The sequence below is a fragment of the Erpetoichthys calabaricus genome, chromosome 3 (assembly GCF_900747795.2).
Source record: "Erpetoichthys calabaricus chromosome 3, fErpCal1.3, whole genome shotgun sequence".
Lineage (NCBI taxonomy): Eukaryota > Metazoa > Chordata > Cladistia > Polypteriformes > Polypteridae > Erpetoichthys > Erpetoichthys calabaricus.
In genome coordinates, this window is record NC_041396.2 from 183,419,506 (window position 1) to 183,440,806 (window position 21,301).

A 21,301-nucleotide genomic window follows, 5' to 3' on the forward strand; every position below is an offset into this window, starting at 1 on the left:
GTGCAGAGGAGAGATGCTGAGAATATTGGGAAAAGGATGCTAAGGAAAGAGCTGCCAGGCAAGAGAAAAAGAGGAAGGCCTAAGAGAAGGTGAGAGAGGACATGTAGGTGATGGGTGTAACAGAACAAGATGCAGAGGACAGAAAGATATGGAAGTAGATGATCCGCTGTGGTGACCCCTAATGGGAGCAGCTGAAAGAAGAAGAAGAAGTTGAATTCTGTACAGTGCTCATCAGCTAGTGACAGGGAGTTAAGACGCCAGCTATGAGATGACTGTGTAGGGCATAGTAAGTTAAGTTCCATGATCAGAAGGACATGGTTGGAGTTATTGTCTATGAAAAATAATCAATTCTTGAGTAACAATGATGAACTTGTGAGAGTTGGTCAACAAGCATGAATGTTTGTCTTTCCTAAGAAAAATAGGACTTAGTGCAATGTGCATCATACAGATCAATGTCACTCCTGAATAATGATGTTAAGATACTCTCCAAAGTTCTGTCTGGAACAATTGTGAAAGTGCTTCCTTCAGTAATTTCACAAGACCAAACCGTATTTATTAAAAGCAGACACTTAGATGTTTGTTTAATATAATATATTCACCCATTACATCTAACAGCCCAGTGATCTTACTATCTTTGGATGCAGAAAAAGCATTTCACATGGTTGAATGGGACTACCTATTCACCACATTGCACAAATTTGACTTTGGCCCAAACATATGTGCATGGATCAAACTACTCTATACTAGTCCAGAAGCCTCAGTTCATATTAACAACAATATTTTGGACTACTTCAAACTAGAACATGGTACTTGACATGGATGTCCCCTATCACCACTGCACATCATTGAGTCATTGGCTGTTTACTTTCGAAATGCATTAGAGATAAAGGGGATTTTCAGAGGACTTGAATAGAAAATATCACAATATGCAGATGATATGGTACTGTATATATATCTGACCCACTAAATTCCATTAGGGGGCATGGCACTACCCTTCAATTTTATTACTGGGCGGCAAATGTACAGGCCATAAAGACCTGAACATCAACACAGATTGATGAGCATATGCAAGCCCAGTCTACAACAGAATTAAAATCTTGCAGTATTTCTTTATATTCTCTGTTCTGTGCTCTAATAAATACAAACTATCATCAATACTCTAATAATGCAATTGCCCTTCATTCACTCAGAATATGGAACCAATGTAGGAAGCACTTTAAGACAGAGGAGCTGTTGCACTTCTACAGTACCTGACAAACACTCTTTTCCACCCTATCTAACATACACAGTATGTTAGAGTATTTTTCGAAATATCTTGGATTAAAACATTCAGCAACTTGTACATCAATAATGTTTTTGCATCCTACGAGCAATTGAGCTTCACATTTAATTTCTCATCAAGACAATTTTTCCACTCCTTCCACCTATTTCTATTCCAGAAGAAATATTGATCAATACTAAATTTATCACAACATTTTAAAATCCCTTCCTTTCAATGATCCCAAGGCACAATGGGGAAAGGATCTTTCACTTAACATTTCAGAAAAGGAGTGGAAGGTGGCCAAGCCCAAAATACATTCTAAATCCATATGCACAAAGCACTCAATTATTTAACTTAAAATCTTTTATCAAGATCTCAATTAAAATTATCCAAAATGTTTCCAAGGCAAGATTCAATCTGTGAACATTGCAATCTAGCTCCAACCCTACTGGGCCACATGTTCTGGGCATGCGCCAAATTAACATTGTTTTGGACAAAAATGTTTGAATGCCTCTCAGACAGCTTTGGTGTCACAGTCACTCCTAACCCATTAACAGCTGTGTTTAGTGTACAGCCAGGTGGGCTTAAAGTAGAGAAGGACAAACAAATCGTAATTGCCTTTACCTCACTACTACTTGCTCAACTGGAAGAATCCCAACCCACCATTTTTATGTCAGTGGGTAACTGATGTCCTATACTATCTGAAATTGGAAAAAAATCAAATTCACAGTCAGTGGATCTGTTAAAAACATTTTTAAAATATGGCAGGATCAAATCAATAACATTTTAGAATAAGCTTTTATATTGGAGAAAAGGATACTTTTCCTTCCTTGCTGCTTCAAAGAATTACTTTGTTGGCTGTCTCTCCTCTCTTTCTTTTTCTTTTGTGTAGGGGTTGACTTTTGGTTTTGTTAAGTTTGAGTTGATTGATGAATTGTTATTTGCTTTTAAATAAAACTAATAAAGTAAATTTTTTTTAAATTCTGAGAATGATATGGTGCCTAAACCTGTAATGTAACAACTATTTCCTTGATAACAAAGAGCCTTCATTTACTAGACATTCTATAGCTCCTGCAGCTTTAAGCTTTCAAAATGCCCACGATGCTGTGCTAAGTAATGTTATTTATTTCATAAAATAGAAACTGAATATTAATAAATACAAAGCTAAATTATTTGTGTACAACCTGACAATAGACTTGGGTTGTTGTGATTCAGACTTTGTCTTTTCTTTTTATACATTGTGTCTTTTATTCTCTTAGTGTGCTTTGTGTAATAGGCCTACTATTTGCTAAGATCATGCAGGTTAAGAAGAATTGTGTGAGAGCATGAGAGAGAGAAAAACATTCACTTGACAGTGTTGTTCACCATCGGCTATTATTGGTGTCTATATTTTGGGTGTTATAATGTCAGTTAATTTTTTATTTTGTTTTTTTCATTTGTTTTTTGCATCACTGTAAGGCCATACTGTTAATTTTCTTTTTATAATAGGCAAGAAAGATATATGTTTAATTTTAACAGATGGGTCTTTGAATTTGTGTGTGTGCATCTTCCGACAATGTGTGCGTTACTGAGCAGGGTTTTATTAGAGGACCCCCCTTGTTTGGCTGCTGATCGTCAAGTTCTGTAAAACTCTTATCTGGGGGAAATTTTATATGCCCACCCACTAACCAATTTATAGCTACACTACTGTCCTCACAGGTGGCGCAGTGGTAGTGCTGCTGCTTTGCAGTAAAGAGACTGTGGAAGATTGTGGGTTCGCTTCCCGGTTCCTCCCTGTGTGGATAGCGCTTTGAGTACTGAGAAAAGCGCTATATAAATGTAATGAATTATTACTAATAATAATAATTATTTACGTTTACATAGTACTTTTCCCACTACTCAAAGTGCTCTGTGTGTTGGCAACATTACAGTTTGTGTTTTTTATTTTGTTTTCTCCTGAGATATGAAGTGCTGTTTCAGTTTATCCCCCCAAAAACTGCACCCCTACCCAAATTTTTTTTCACCAGCCACAACCTTTTGCTGCCATATTTAGTTGCTGTACCATTTGCATGGAGTATCTAGAAGTTGTCCTGAGCCCAAATTTTTAATCTATTTATAGTGACATAATATCTGAAAGTATAATAATATAAACAAAGTGAGTGACCCATGTTAATAAGTAATACCAAGGGGTTTTTACTGGAAAAGATCCTTTTTTTCCCTCAACGCATTTACTTTAAAGTACTCTGGTTTTCCACCAAGCACCTCTCTCGCTCTCTCTCTCTGTCTAAATTACAGATGAAATCAAATAGTAATTCTCAGCTAAAAAAGAATTTAAAAATAAAGATTTGAATGATTTAATATTTTACATTTAATAAATCTAGCTCATTTATACAAAAATATATCCAAACTTCATTGGGGAACTTCAGTCTAACTGATACTATTAGGTTTTGTTATCAAGGAATAGTAAATAACTTTTGGTTTTTTTTGGTTTTTTTAGCTCTTCACTTGTGACGATCAATTTTGTAACCAGTCCTGTAACACATGTTCTCAAACTGAATGATGTTTACTTGATTATGTTGACTTCTTTTTCAGATGTTAAGTTTCTTTGGCTAAAACAATTTATTAATCTAATAGGTGGAAATGTAATATGCATATAAGTCACATGATAAATAAATTGACCTAGTCTTGTAGAACACAACAAACACAGAGACAAACCACGCTGTATTCAGTGAATCTTGTCAGCTTATGGTAATATAAATCACATGAACTGTGGTTTCCTTACTGTTGTTATCTTACAATAAGGAGACCAGGCTTCGCGTCTCAGGTCCTCCCTGCATTGAGTTTGCATGTTCTCCCCATGTCTGTGTGGGATTCTTCTGGGTGCATCGGTTTCCTCCCACAGTCCAAAAACATGCAGGTTAGCTGGATTGGTGACGTTAAATTTCCCCTAGTGGGGGTGTGTGATGTGTATATGTTGTATGTGTGTGATCACCCTGTGATGGACTGGCACCTTGTCCAAGGGATTGTCCATGTCTTGCACCCTATGCTTGCTGGGATAGGCTCAACCCCCATCATGTGTGATCCAGCACAGGATAAAGAAAGTTTAGAAAATGGTATGGTAATAACAAATATTGAAATGTTGCAATACCACAAAAAACCTCTTGCAATCATAAATTGCTCCCACTCAACAATGCTTATAGATTTTTGTTTTCATTTATTTATTTATTTTTTCGTTGGATGCCCATTTATTCCATGCAAGTACACATAAACATCTTGATAATGCAATATTTAGTTTTAAATCATTCATGTGATTTTAACTCATACCTGCCTTCTGGTCATTAAACCATTTAAGTAAATAAAAGAAAATGTGGCAGTCCACCAGTGCATGTGAAATACCATAAAGTATTAACGGCTCCACATTTGCACCTTATTAGTAATTTATGGTTATTGTTATAAACATTAGTTGTTTATGGTTATTGTCTTATTTATGTAATGCGCATAATCATCTTGAATTTGACCACCTGCTCAGCATTGTAAACTTGTTTTCTAAAAGCATTTTATGTGAGAATAAAATGAAAGTAAATTATCTTTAGACATTCTTTCTTAATATTTAAAATTCTTAAATGTAATTTTTTCAGAAATATAAAAAAAAGGCAAGTATATTTAACTCTGCAACTTATTTGCCCTTAATTTACCTAAGACTTTCTTTGCATACGAAAGGGGACCGGAGGGTGTGTTCCAACTACAGAGGGATCACACTCCTCAGCCTGCCTGGAAAAGTCTGTTCAGGGGTCCTGGAGAGGAGGGTCCATCAGATAGTCGAACCTCGAATTCAGGAGGAACAGTGTGGTTTTCATCCTAGTCACGGAACAGTTGGCCAGCTCTACACCATTGGCAGAGTCCAGGAGGGTGCATGGGAGTTTGCCCAACCAGTCTACATGTGTTTTGTGGACTTGGAAAAGGCATTCGACCATGTCCCTCGGGGAATCCTGTGGGGGGTGCTCGGGGAGTATGGGGTACCGGACCCCCTGATCAGGGCTGTTCGGTCCCTGTACAACCGGTGTCAGAGCTTGGTCCGCATTGCCGGCAGTAAGTCAAACCTGTTTCCGATGAGAGTTGGACTCTGCCAGGGCTGTCCTTTGTCACAGATTCTGTTCATAACTTTTATGGATAGAATTTCTAGGAGCAGCCAGGGCGTTGAGGGGTCCGGTTTGGTGGGGCTCAGGATTGGGTCACTGCTTTTTGCAGATGATGTTGTCCTGTTTGCTTCATCAGACCGTGATCTTCAGCTCTCTCTGGATTGGTTCGCAGCCAAGTGTGAAGCAGCTGGGATGGAAATCAGCACCTCCGAATCCGAGACCATGGTTCTCAGCCAGAAAAGGGTGGAGTGCCCTCTCAGGGTTGGGAGCGAGATCCTGCCCCAAGTGGATGAGTTCAAGTATCTCGAGGTCTTGTTCACAAGTAAGGGAAGAATGGAGCGGGAGATTGGCAGGTGATGCGGGCTCTGCATCAGTCTGTTGTGGTGAAAAAGGAGCTGAGCCATAAGGCAAAGCTCTCAATTTACCGGTCGATCTACGTTCCTACCCTCACCTATGGTCATAAGCTGTGGGTAGTGACCAAAATAACGAGATCGCGAATGCAGGTGGCTGAAATGAGTTTCCTCCACAGGGTGTCTGGGCTTTCCCTTAAAGATAGGGTGAGAAGCTCAGTCATCCGGGAGGGGCTCAGAGTAGAGCCACTGCTCCTCCGCATTGAGAGGTGTCAGATGAGGTGGCTCGGGCATCTGATCAGGATGCCTCCTGGATGCCTCCCTGGTTTACGTCCACGTCTAACTGGGAGGAGGCCCCGGGGAAGACCCAGGACATGCTGGAGGGACTATGTCTCTCGGCTGGCCTGGGAACGCCTCGGGATTCCCCTGGAAGAGCTAGTAGAAGTAGCCGGGGAGAGGGAAGTCTGGGCAAGCTGCTGACCCCGCGACCCGATCTCGGATAAGCGGAAGAAGATGGATGGATGGATTTCTTTGCCTATTTGTCAATGCTTTTTAAAACAATTCTTTGATAAACATATAGAGGTGCAAATATTAGTTTGATAACAACTCATCTGTGAGGTACAGTCCTATTTTTAGCTTTCTGTTCATTATTTTACTGTTTTAAATTTTCTTTCCTGTGCTTTACACTAACGGATTATGCAATTCAGGGTCGTAGGAAGCATGGAGAGTTATGGAAAAATCTTAACCTGTTGAAGTAAAATTGTAAATGTTTATACATTTTTCCATATTTGTAATGAGTACAGAATGAATTACATGAGTACAGGTTATGTTTTTTTATATACTTTATACATTTTAGAAGAAATAAGTGGATAGGACTGGCGAGTTTTGTTGGGCTAAATGGCCTGTTCTTGTCTAGGTTGTTCTAATGCTCTAATCTCCAAGGGGCAATTGTCTTTTCGCATGACCTTTGGAGGTCAGAGCACAGGGTCAGCCATTGTGCAGCACAATTTTTAGGTTAAGGGCCTTGATTAAGGGCCCAATGGAGTAGGAGTCCATCTCACAGTAACCAAAATATAACACACTACTGAAGCTTATTTTTCAAATTTAAGTCAGCTTTAAATGTATAACTATGTGCTAAATCAATTAAGCCATAGAATATAATGTTTCTATGTAATTAGAGTTTAACTGTTGTGACTACCACATTTGAAAATTTTGAACTTTAAAAGCTCAAAGTTTTTGGACTAAACTCAAAATTCTCATAAGTTCTTCTTTGAAGTCTTAAATACATACACTGAATTTTAGTAACTTCTGGTTTCTCTGTTATTCATACTAGCCTTAAAAACTTTAATAGCTTTCTAAAACCTTTAAGACAAATAGTTGTAATCCACCCAAAACTCAATCAGCTCTCAAGACTAACAAGGAGAAGTTGTTCACAAAATGTCCTAAGAAACACAATATTTGTCACAAATACTTAAAGCATCTTGGTTAGACTGCAGCACAGACTAGCTTCATCTGCTTTTCAAATTCTTGTCAACCTCTTCATATTTTCTGTTGGCAGCGAATGGTGACCAACTTTAAACATGTTTTTAGAAATGGACTAGAAGTTGTGTATATTTTCGAGAAACTGGAACAAAAACACTTTTCTAGGATACCAAAGCATTGTTATAAAAATAAAATTGAAACAGCTGAATAGTAAGCAAGGTCAAAGAAGGGATTGCCAAGAATCATCACTAAATTTCTGAGAATTTTACCAAAACCAAAACACTAAGACAATGAACCAAATCAAGAAATAGGAAGGTATGAGTCATTACCCCCAATACCTAATAGTGCGAGTTCAAGAATAATGCCATTCAAGATTTAAATCCATAATATCAGACAGAGAGCTGAATCATTGGTTTGAGTTTTATAGTGGGGCCTTCATGATGTTACACATGGTACCTCTTGGGAAGCATTCCTTAGCAACGGTGCAGTGCATCCAGTAATTCATGAACAAAATGCAGAGACTACTTAATGTGTGATGCATTTAAAATTTAATAGCAAAAATATGAATATCTTTCACAAACTAATGAACCCAAAACACACATACAGTATGTTCATGATAACTGAAAATAAGATTTAAGAATATTAACAAAAGATAAAGAGAAAAAATATCTGATGAGAAAAAAAAAATAAGTAGCCCAAGTTTTACTGATTCTTAATATTACCACAGACATGCATGCATCTTTTCAACATTGTTCAAAGCATAGTTTTCTATAAAAAGTCAAAATATTTTTTTAATGTAAACAATACTTCCCTGTATATGAAGTACGAAGTAAAAATTAGGATTATGGGCTCATTTGTGTTAAAACTAATTACATCAGACCACGTCTCAAAAATAAAAAAAATCATAGTCTGTTAAATATTACTGTTCACAAAGTGTTCTTATACATCCATAACATTAAAATATTGAACTAACACATTTTGTTTACTGATGAATGAAAATAAAATACAGAACATTATTTAAAGAATGCTTAATAAGAGTAAATAATGTTTCAGTAATTTCTTTGAACTAATACAGCTCATGTCTTAATAATTTCACGTGAATAGGACAGGCAAATTTACAAGTATCTATAATAGTGAAGAAAGATTATTGAATGTTTCATGTGGTGTACAAACTTTCATGTATTATCATTAACAAAGTGTTTCAAAAATCTCATTAAGTAAGCCATTTTTATTAAAATAATAAAATAATCTTTATCAATTGTAAGTTGTAAACGGTTTCCTAGAGTATGCTGAGAATAGCAAAAATGGAGGTAAATCCACCACAGGTAATTAACTTTCTTGTTGGTATCCTGCTGTCACAGGACAATCCACCTAAACAGTTGCAGATGCTTTGAGAAATCTGTGTGATGGAATTCATGTGTGACCTGCATTTGTTTGCTTTGGCCTTAGCCATGGAGTGGGGTGCTTTGTGAGAATGGATTTTAAATTCAAGCATATGGGTTTGCATAAACATTGCAAGGTTTCTTGCTCCATGACATTGGCTATACTCATTTATGAAGTATTTCAGTGGAAAATGGCCATATTTGCTTTGGAAGACACAGATCTGAAAAGTCTCAACTGTTTTATGAAGTATTTTAGTATGTCAAAAATTAGCAATCAAGATGTTTCAAACTTAAAAGGCAATATTTAAGCAGTTTAAATTCTAGAATTGACCACATTTATTCATCCCTGTCATCGTCATTTTAATCCTTCCTTTGGAATCATTGCTATTTCTAATTTTGTCTTTTTCTTAATTTATTGGCCCCAGAGAAGCTGTCTGGTGGGTCTTTCCAGATTCCTTGTGCATGTATAATATAATATCTCTTGTCTTCTTTAGTGCCATTTTGACTAGGTAAAGTATACAGTGGTAACAGATTGACCAGGATACACCACTACCCTCTCCTCAGCTGAAAATTTTCAATCTTCCTGATGAATTGACAAGTGGCCAAAGGTCACCTGAGAGGTATAACTCTTCTAGACTTTCCTGGTCTGACAATAGGCAGGCTTTCAGATTACTAATAACTTATTGATTTTTTTATGTATTATTTATGAAATACTGACGCAAAAGTGACAAATGAAATGTAACACTAATGATGCTATTATACATTACTTTACAAACTACTTTTAGAACAGGGAAATTTTGTAGAAAAACTAGACATGCCTATGAAAACGCAACCTGCCTCTTTATACTTATTTTGGTTAATTAAGTAAGGGAAAGAACTGCAGTGCTTTCAAAGACAATAATAATTCTCAATTATCTAAAAATGTTAATGATGTTTGTTTTGCACTACTCCATTTCTTAGCTTATCCTTTACAACAATTGTTCTAACACTCAGGTGACTCCTTTACATTTGTGCTGACAAATACCAACACACATACATACATTTTTGCAGTTAACCAAATGGAAATAAGCAGGACAACCAAGCTGTCTAATTCCTACAGTATGTGGGTGTGCCATCTATACAGGGGAATAGGATCATTGAACATTGTTGAACATTGAACACAATGACAAAAATAAAGGGTAAAAAATAGTAGGGAGTGAGCGGCCTCAATGAAACACTCAGCTTGCCAGCTGCTGGTTGACTAAGGACCACCAGACTAGTTTGACAAATCAAAGAGGAGAATGCTAATGGGTGGCTTTTAACTGGTAGCTCAAATAAATTGTTACAAGGGACAGGAGTATACAGAAAATGCTGCTGAAATGCTGCCTGGCACATTAACTGTGTCGTCTCTGTTGTTGAACATGGCAGGCCAGATAAATTGTCCACAGAGAAAGAACAAACCATGTGGGTTCAAATAAATAAATAAATAAATAAAAGGGAATAACATTAAAAAGAAAACACACAAAAATATTTAGGAAAACCCTACTTATTCCAGGATTCCAGGACCTTTCAGCCAGTTTCACAGACTCTCTTGCTCATGTTACATGAAATCCCTTATTTGTTCACATGACAGCTTCTCTCACCATATCTGATGTTCTCATGCAGCAAAATTTCAGTTATCTCCTCTTGCAACTGTCTTCACCAGTGAGGTCTTACACAAAGTCTGTTCAGAGTCCTGAGGGTTAACATTATATCTAGTTTTAGAGTTTGAATCAATAATTCAAGCCGAGGCACACAACAGCATAATTAGAATCACAAGGAATAATAATAGGCAATAATAATGAGTAGGCAAGCAACCTCCTCAGCAAAAAAACAAACAAAAAATATAAATAAAGAAAAAAAGAAGCAAATTCATATAGGGAACCTTAACAAAATGGAATTTAATGCTTACTTGCTGAATTCAAAATGTCCTGAATTTGTTCAATTTTCATCTGCAGACTTTCACATCCAGCAGAAGTGCATGTTGTTCTCTCTGGAAGAAAGAAGGGTAGAAACCAATAGTTTTTCAAGGACCAAGAGATAAATAACCCAAAAATCAAAGTTAAAAAGATAGTCCGTGGTTATTGCAAGTGAACACTAGAGCCCTAATACCAAAACTATATTGTTAAGCCAAAAATCAGGTCATATAAAACACACAAAAATTCTTTGCTCTAAATTCAAACAAATATTTCATATTATAACTAGTGAGTCTTTTACGAATAGTCAGAATCTTCAACAACCCAGAAATACACAACACCAACCATTGTGACAGGCATGAGTTGTGACTTCTAGTTTTTAATTGTTGCAACCACACTGGCATATTCAATTTAGTTTAACTTAGTTTATTTTTGTATAGCATTCTTCACTAAGTACAGGCATAGAGTACTGTAATAAGTTGACTAGTAAAATGCAACCACAAAATTTACAAGTTACCAATTACATAATGCATACATATAAAGATATGGATTTGTTTAAACACATAGTAAAACAAAGCAGTTCCAAACTGCTTGCTGTAATAATATCTGTCTATTAACATTATCACTAAACTATGGTCAGTTGACAATGGATGAGAGAAAAAAAGCTTCCTGGGTGTCCTCAGCTTAGTGTTAAAAAAACAAAGTCAAAAGACAAAGTCAGTCACAGTCACAGTCCTGTAGGCCAACTGGCTGGCCACCCTCTTCTAGCCATTGTACAGCAGAGTCTGTGCTGTGCCATCTAATATGACAACAGAACATTTGGACAGGAAAACAGGTTGGAAGTAGACATCACTGGACACTAAGAACAAAAAGGAGAGTAGAGGAGGGTTACAAATGTTCATAGTAATGTATAACTGATATTTTTATAAAAATGACTAACAAACAGAAAACGCATTTAATTACAGTAGCATTCAATTCAGTTTCTTTTTGTATAGTGCTTAGTGCAAGAGTAGAGCACTGTGATAGGTTCACAGGTAGATACAATTTCAAATTTTACTAATTGCATAACGAGTACACATAAAGACAAAGATTTCTTTATATAGACAAGAAAGCAAAATTGTCAAAATTGAATACTATAAATGGAGCCCAGCAATATCTGTCTGTTAATGAACTGTTGAACTGTGGTCAGTTGACAATGTAGGAGAGGAAGAGATAAACCACTATCACCACCCAAAATGTCAGAGCCTGTAGGAAAAACAAAATGCCATTGTCTTGCAACATGAAAAACATTCAGGACTTTTTAAACAATCTAGAACCAACAAACCAATTACAGAGTATATACTAGAAAGCACAAATGAGCAGAAATAAATTACATGACAGTAAGGAGGAGAACAAATAAAAGTGTTCCAGTTCATAACATATGTATCTTGACAGCTAAATTATTACTTCTTGTAAGTGTTTTGTTAGCATAAGGCTTACTTTAGTCTTTTTCCCTTTGTAAATTAAGTTTTTTTGAACTTTTTATGTGTTCGTACACTCCTTTGCAACCATCTTTCATGGCACCTTCTTCTTGCTTATTGTTCACTGCAAACACAATTTTCCAAGTGCTGTCCAACAATATATACATCTCAATCATGAGGCTAGACAGAGTGGTCGATCTGGCAACATACCACACATGAGTCTCTCAGGAGCATAAATTCCCTTGGATTTACATTGGATCACTACACCCCCTGTGATGGACGGTCAGGAACCCTGCCCCACCGGGATGCCTGGAGGAAGGTGGAACCGACAGAGCAGCACTTTTTTTTCCCTGGGTATCTGGCTGGTCCTTGATCCCTAGGGGAGAGTACTTCCGGGACACCAGGAAGTGCTGACAGACCAGGGATGGTTTATGCCCGGAGTGCTTCCGGGTGCAAGGGCAGCACTTCTGCCACACCGGGGAGTGCTGCCGGAAGTTCATCGCCAGGCACCTGAGACACATCCAGGATGGGATAAAAGGGGCCACCTCACTACAATCAGGGAGCTGGAGTCAGGTGGAAGAAGGATGGAGCTTGTGGGACATGAGTGGAGGCAATCAAAGGAAGCAAGGACTGTGTACTGTAAATAATAATTGTAAATATTGCTGTGAATAAACGTGTGTGTTGTGGACACTGTGTTGTCGTGTCTTTCTGTTGCCGGGCTGGCTTTTACATGGTATCCCAGATGGGCCTCTCTGCCTGTTTCAAGGCAGGGACCCAATAAAAATAATTTGTAAAGTAGCCTGGCACAGCAGCGCGAGACGCACCCGGTTTCAGCATGGCAAGAAGAAGCACGCTCCCGTGACACACACACGTTAGGAAAGAGGAGCAGTCCTGTAGTTGGTCGCATTAGGACCCTGGGGGCACCACACCGCCTGATGGACAAGAAGACGGACAGATGCAGCCTGACAACAGCGAGTGGCCCAAAGAAGCCCGTCGCCGACAAAATATCGGCGGGCCTACAGAACCGGAAGCTGTCTCCGGACGAGAGGTTTCCAGAGGTAGGTACCATACCCAGGCGAGGGTAATACTGGGGCGTGTATCTCATTGTTCTGGGTGCCTACCTCATAGGGGGAAACCATCTGGAGGTGTTTTGCTGACTGGAGGATGTCACTCCCGGAGCCGACGGCGGGGCAAAGCCCAAGGAGGACCAGAGCCTGGTGTTACAGAGAAGATCCCAGTTTAATAAGGATTGCCTGGAGTCTCAGCCCGCCTGGAGGTCCCATCTTACGCAGGTAAGGGGGCAGGGGGTGTGTACTGGGGCCCTGCACGTAGGGTAATGCGAGAAGGGGCATTGAACCTTTCACCCTACTCAGATAACCTGACTGAGTCTGCGCGGGTAGTGCAATGTTGGTGTGGCTCACGGCCGGCAGGTAAGAGCAAGTGGTATGCTAGTCCTCTGTTGGCTGACTTTATGTCTGTGCTTGCGGCTGTACGTGAGCTGGAAGAGGTTCTTCAGCCTGTCTGGTCATTTTCACAGGTGATCCGCAGCCTCTGAGTGACCATCCAGAAACTGGAGGAAAAGGTGCTTGCGCCTCTGGGAACGCTGCAAGAGATGGTGCGGAGCGGCACGATGCTGAATTCTCCAGTCGGAGTAATGCGGCGGTACAGGTAAGTGAGACCTATACTGTACATGAAAGAGAACGGCTGTACGAAGTAGCCAGGCCTCCTACAGTGAACACGGGGCGAGTGGCCGGTTGTGCCGTAGGGGCAAGTCTGGTGTGGGGTTGTGCAAGGAGCCGGCCGGTGAGTGCCGGTTGCCGAAGCATACCACTCCAAAAGCAGGCGGCAGCCTTGCTGAGGTCCACAGGGACGCAGATGGCATGGGGTCTCTTTTTGTCCCAACAGGAAACCCATACCGTCCTTGCGTCCCAGAGTAGAAAGAGGAGGAACCGGAGACAGAGGTCCGGACCTCCTGACAAGGGACAGGCTGGGCCCATGCACCCACCTGCTGTTGAGAGCCGCCCTCTATGGGTGCAGAGGGAAGCCCTGAGCCTGGCAAGGGGCCAGGCGAAGCACAGAAACCCGTCCTGATGCCATGTCTGGAGGGTACAGGGACATGGAGGGAAGCGCCGATGCTTTACTTGTACTAACTGCGGTCACAGGTGGAGGTGGTGTCCATATACACTGACGGATGACGCCATGGAGTGGCGTCATGGACACGCCTCCCCACCCTTGTAGTGTTTATACTTTTCAGGGTGGAACTATGACCCAGGACAGGCTGGCGCCCCAACCTGTCGAAGAACAGCCGTTGTGGGATGGGACGCTTTGCCCTATGGGCTTCAGCTGGGGGAGGGGCAGTGTGATAGACAGTCAGGAAACCTGCCCCGCCGGGATGCCTGGAGGAAGGAGGAAATGGGAGAGCGGCACTTCTTTTCCCTGGGCACCCAGCTGATATTTGATCCCTGGGGGACAACACTTCCGGGACACCATGAAGTGCTGACAGAACGGGGATGGTTTATGCCCGGAGTGCTTCCAGGTGCAAGGTCAGCACTTCCGCCACACTGGGGAATGCTGCCGGAAGTTCATCGCCAGGCACCTGGGACACATCCGGGACGGGATTTAAGGGGCTGTCTCACTCCAATCAGGGAGCCAGAGTCGGGTGGAAGAAGGATGGAGCTTGCGGGACAGGAGTGAAGGCGGCCAAAGGAAGCAAGGACTGTGAACTGTAAATAATAATTGTAAATATTGCTGTGAATAAACATGTGTGTTGTGGACACTGCATTGTCGTGCCTGTCTGTAGCCGGGCTAGCTTTTACATCCCTTATATTGCTTCATATATGTTTGTAATTTTTAAAGTGATTTTAAAATTTTCTCAGAAAGACAATACCCACCATAACTTAAAGTTGGTTTGAGGCAGCTACAAAAATAAATGACACTTTCATTATACCCATCTGGGGCTATTGATTATCTCCAAAGCTGGTTGTGGCCTCCAAACCTGGGTAACACTAAATCACACCACCTCTGATATAGAAGAAGTCTAGCCTATACTTTTCAACAACCTGCATGAACTCGATATTCTGTAAAATTATGACCCATGTCCCAAGATGAAGTGTTATATGCTAAGATAATGTGTAGATTTGTCTGGCCAGAGTCAACCACCATTACTTTGCAGAGGTACAGAATGTGACTCCTGTGAACACCACTCATATATCTGTGCAGGGTTTTCTTTATTTTTGCTTAAAATGTGATGGGGATCAATTTTGGGTTTGTGATGGGGTGGCCCCTCCTATATGACCCAACCTGGAGCACAAGGCTTCCATATCATAATTCTATAGATTACAGTTTAATGCAGTGTCATCCACAATACAAAGCTGATAATCCTTATAATACTTTATTTAAGTCTTATCCCACTTATCTAAAGGTAAACTGAGGAGATTTTGTGCTATGCTCTGACATTTGTGCAAACCTTGCCAACTTTACACACAATAATTCCAAAGAGTTTAATATTTTTTCTTTCAGAAGAAATAATATGTAAACAGCATTTGATTCAGAACTATCAGTTGTGTACATTGGTGTAAAATCCATAAACTGTAAATAGTGGTTTTGAACATGTACAGAAAGGTTTTTGAGAACTGTTTTCATCAAGGTCTTGAGGCTTTTAACATTTTTTTTAGAAATACTCATTGACTTCTAAAACTTTCATAATTTTTAGAGATCAGGGAATCTGATGATCGCATCTGTTTTGGTGCTTGATACATTTTAAAAATATTGAAAATAAGTAGTGTTTCCCTGCAACACCATTTTCTTTGTTTTATGGGTGCTGCCATTTGGAGGAGTTTTTGTGGGCAATAGCTTTGCTACTGCTGTGGAAGGTCAACCGGAACTCTCTGGTGTGTAAGAATTCCAGGCCAAGAGTATAAAGGTTGCCTCATGTACGTACTTATTGACATTGATTAGATTCTCCCAAAATACCTTAATGTTGATTCTTTGTTATTTTTGAAGTCCTGGTTACAAATATTTTTCCACTACTCTTTGACTACAATTTAAGATTTTGGCTCTGGTTATGTGTTCCTTTTTATTTTTTCATTATCACACTTTCCTGCCCCATTTCCTGACTACAATTCTTCAAACATGTCCTCGGTGCTGTTTATTTAGCTATTACTCTTTTTGGTTCTGACACCTAGTTTGAAATTTTTGTCTTAGCAGTATCTTCCGATTCTAATTCCTCTCAAACTACTGGGCACCTGTTGACTTATGTCATTAGTTAACAATAACAGCATGGCTGGAGGTTGAACTGACATGCTAAAAAAATGGAGAACAATGTTCATTGTGCATTTATAGAAATTTGCATGTTTACTTGGTGTCATTACCATTGTCAAGATCCAATTTCGTCATGCATACATTCATGCAAAAGAGGTGAAGGATGTGACAAGCTCATTAGAAGTATTTGAGGAAACGGACTCTAATAAAACTGGCACCTTTATCAGTGGTATTTCATTATTGTCCTTGTAATGCTAGTGAGACCTGGTGCTAGTTAAACTTCCATCAATCATTTTTGTATAATGGTTTTGCAAAACTGCACATACCAAACTCAACGAGAAGTAAAGAGCTTGCTTCAATCATAAGTTATCGAATGATTCAGATAATCACCATGAACAATCTAAATACACATATACAACACTGTTTTCCAAGTTAGTACTCCAAACCATTGTATATGGGTGAACTTAATACTAGAATCCTTGTAGCCTACAAAATATTTGTAATGTCAGGCCACTGTAAATTCCCTTGCACCTCCTCATCAGTGTCTTTGTTTTGCAAATGTGTTGATCATCACAAGCAGCAGGCAGCCAGCTATCTCATCCCCCTCCAAGGCAGCTGAAGTCAGTTGCAAAATTCTTAGAGCTAAAGTCTTTTTATCTGGGAGTTAGGTGTCTGGAATTGTATAGGGTAAATAATATATCGTTATTTGGAATACATACATTTAATGTGTATTTTACAATGATCTGTGTAAATGTAGGATGACAGGAAATGCAAGGCAAGAAATGTTGAACACATAACTAAAACAGAAACTTTTTCCATGTTATAGTAATAATGACAAAATGTTGAAGTGTATAATGTGTAAAGACTGAAGTCCAAATATCCAATAAACACTTTCACAAAATGTATAACAAATTATATATATCTTCAGTGAAATTTTTTATAAATAGCAAAAATTTACACTGGGTGTTACAGACTCAAATAAAATGCATATTTTTATTACATAATAGTAATAATACTAGCACCTCACTACTCAAAACATGTGGGAAGGACCTGGGATCAAACCCAATACCTCTTGATTACAAAACAGCAGTTCTTACCTCTGCACCAGCCAAGCAGACATGTCTACTTTGTGTCGATTGATATTTGGGCTTTGGTTTTTACACATTGACAGCAAAATATAAATTGAATAATTTATTTTTCTTCATTTATATTCTTGACTAAAAGCGCACTTGTTTTGTTAGTCTTTTGGACCTGATGATTTGTACTAAATACTTTTGATAAGAGCTTGGCGATCCTTCTGTGTTCCATCTTGTGTGCCATTTGAAGTTAAAGAACTTATCTTGAAAGAAATTAATTATGCCTTAGCCTGCATGACATTTCATTGTGGTTACAGTAGGTATTATCTATACCTTAACCCAAAGAATACTGTATGTGGTTTAGAAAAGTAATGTTATGTTTAAGCCAACATCTTGTAAAGATTTTATTTCTTTAGTGACACTGAATTTCTGCAAGTACAAATTTATGGCGTGTTCCAGTTATTTTGTATTTTGTATTTTTTTGTAATCTTTTCTTTTAGCTGTATTCACCGGAATGCTAAAAGTGTGCAGAGAAGAGTGTTGTTCAGTGCTACTTAGAGATGTGTGCACTCACATATGTGTGGGTCACTATAATATTATAACCATTAACCGCAATCTTGGAATGAATAGTAAGAATCTCATAACCATTTCAATATTTCAGTATTTTTTGTATGTAGTTTAGAGGAAATATTTCTAAAGTAATAATGTAATATAAATCATCTTGATAAAAATGTGAGCATAAAGCACTATCTGATATTGTTCCATACCTAAAACAAATGCAAAAATTTCCAAAATGATTAAAAACAATGTCTAGGTAAAGTATCAAATAACTAGACTATAAGCAAATAACTTCCTGCTCGGTTGGGTTTTCATTACCAAGGTCTTGTCTGCCTGTTGTGGTTGTCACTCCACTTTACAGCTTCACAATATAACAAATTAGGTCTCTCTCTAACATCTTACCTTATTTTGACAATGACCTGTGGTGTAATCATACTCCCCCTCTTGAATTATTATACCACTGGCAAATAGCAGACATTAAACCCATATTGCGATCATCTCTGGAGTTGTGGAGACTCTGTGAATCTAAAGGGCTATGGGTTTAAAGTAAATGATGCATGGAAATGATTTTTTGGACAGTCTCCTCTCATAGTTTCATTCTGGCCATATGTGACAAAGAATCTTCATGGTGCCTGCCTGCTACCACCTGTATTGACCGCTAACATTTTAAGTCCACTTCCGACCGTATTCCCACTTTGCTTTCAAAAATCATAGGTGGAGCTGACGGAGTGACTAAGGGTCATGGCAACTCTCTCTTGCAAGTTGCTTATCCTTAAAAACAGGACAGCACCAATTTAGTTATTGTTTATTGCATATTTTGTATTCAGTGTTTTCCTATTTTAAACGTCTGATAGCCACTCCTGTTAGCAAACAGATCTTCAGTAGTCAATACAAGCTATTACAATGGCAGCCATGTGCCTGTGAATGTGCTGCCTATACAAACAGCAGCACTGGGGTCTAAGCAAATCACATGTCACATACACTGCTGCTATGAAATGGTTACTAAACAAAAATGTTTTATGTGTCTTTGATGAAATAAGCATAAAATGAAAAACACTGTTAACTTTCAGAACCCAATTCCAACCACTTCCAGATGTTACACCATGTGGACATTTTCTGAAACAAATAAGAACATGCTTATTTCATCCAAATGAATAGCCAAACACAAAAAGTCACTTTCTGTCATTTAAATGTGTTAATGTAAGTGAGATTTACTTTATATTGTAACTTAATATTTCATGATATTTGACTTGAGCTATGATACAATTATGCAGATGTACTGTGGTGACTGTAAAAAATGCTATTATTGTTTTATAATTTGTCTATCCCTCCTTCCAGCCTAAATGTTAAATTCCACCCATGTGTAAAAGGTACATTCATTTGGCACATACAGTGTAAGTAGATTCTTAAAATAGCAGAATCTATAAGGGGTAAAAACCACATACAAGTGTGAGTAACTGTGTTTGTGGCTATTTAATTACTCTCACAATGCAATCATAGTATGCAAATCTGTATGATTTTCAAAGCATTAAAAAAATGTAATAAAATATAGTCTTGCATGGAATTACAATGGGCTAAGGTACATCTACCATTAATGACAATGCCTCTGAAAATGTTAGTTTTACAAGACAGAAAAAAGAAAACATTAATTAACAAGTGAATCACAATTCAATAACAATTAAGGTGACCTGTTCTAAACTAAGGTATCTGAAATGCCCATGTAAGACCTGTATGTTGTTCATGGAATTTGGCTAGAGAGCAGATCATTATTCTTCCAAAACCTGTCCGCATATACAAAACACTCTTTCAGAGTGGTTAAAGCTGGTTTAGGTAATACATCTCGCTCAAGACTGCTGACTGAGGGGAGCTCAAACCTACGTGAGTACCACAATGTCGAGTACATTAGTTTCATAGTCATGTATTCCTGTTCTTTGGATGTCCTGAGGTGTATCCACCAAATCTACAAACCTTCTATGGCAAGCAGCTAATCAATTGAAACGCAACTTAACATCTGTCCTAAATTGCAGGTCTGTGATCAGCTCCTTGACAGCCTAGACCACATCTTGTCATCAACAGTCAAACCTTGGACTGCGAGTGACTTGGTTTGCGAATGTTAATAAATTTTGACTTGATAAACGAGCAAGGTCTTGCAATACGAGTAGTACATATACGCTTTGTCTGCCAAGTGTCATGTGATCACAACTGAGCTGATGGTTCTTCTCTCTCTCACTGTGGGATTGTGGGCAATTGTCTCCCATTCTCTGGCTCAGTCAGCGTGCCTCACTCATATAGTCAACATCCGTACGAGCGTATACAGTTTACTATAGTATTGTGACCACGTGTGTGTGTTGTAACATGTGAGTCTCTGTCTTGCACCCCAAAACGCGAAGCTGAGTCTCAGTACATTAGCAACACCAGCTTTATTCAGCTTGAAACAGGAACAGCATAGTTATTTATTGTAGCGGGATCTTCCACTCTCCTATAAACAGACAAAGCAGTCAGGCAAGGTGGTCAGGGCCAGGTTAGTGGCCAAGTAATACTGTGCCCTGCGCATTTATAATACAGTTTACAATACAATACAGTTTATTTTTGTATAGCCCAAAATCACACAGGAAGTGCCGCAATGGGCTGTAACAGGCCCTGCCTCTTGACAGCACCCCAGCCTTGACTCTCTAAGAAGACCACAAAAAACTCCCAAAAAAACCTAGTAGGGAAAAATGGATGAAACCTTGGGAAAGGCAGTTCAAAGAGAGACCCCTTTCCAGGTAGATTGGGCGTGCAGTGGGTGTCAAAAGAAGGGGGTCAATACAATACAATACAGTACAGTACACAGAACAGAACAATTTCTCAATATAGTAAGAAATAAAAAATATAAATTTTAGAAGTACAGAGCAGAATTTAACAGTAGATGATATATCCCATAATAAGATTTGGATTTGTATAGAGTCCTGGAGACCTCATCCTTCAAGCTGCCTCCCCCATTTGGCCATTCCACAGCTGAAACAGTGCTGGGCCAGTCAATCCGATGAAAGGACCCCTCTCTCCCACGATTCCTGCAATCCTCCATCTGGGATGACTTTTCCTTAGGCAGGCAAAACAACTTGGCAGGTGGGCCATGGCACCAAGTGCCCACCAATGTTCCTTGTATCACCCATCAACAGCAGGTGCTTATAGCGTGTCCACAATCTTTTCAGATTCGCTTTTACGGTGAATTTCTACAGCGCTGGGAGCCTGCGGTTGCTTCGGGACGCTCTTCTGCATGTTGTCCCGTTGGGTGGAATCCCAAAAGAGTTTAGAAACTCATTCACACCAGCCATGATTCTTTTCAAAGGTAAAGTGCAGGTTAATTTGTTTTATGTATTTTTACTTTAGATTTTGTATTAATCATTTTTATACAGTATGAATAGTTTTGGGTTGTGG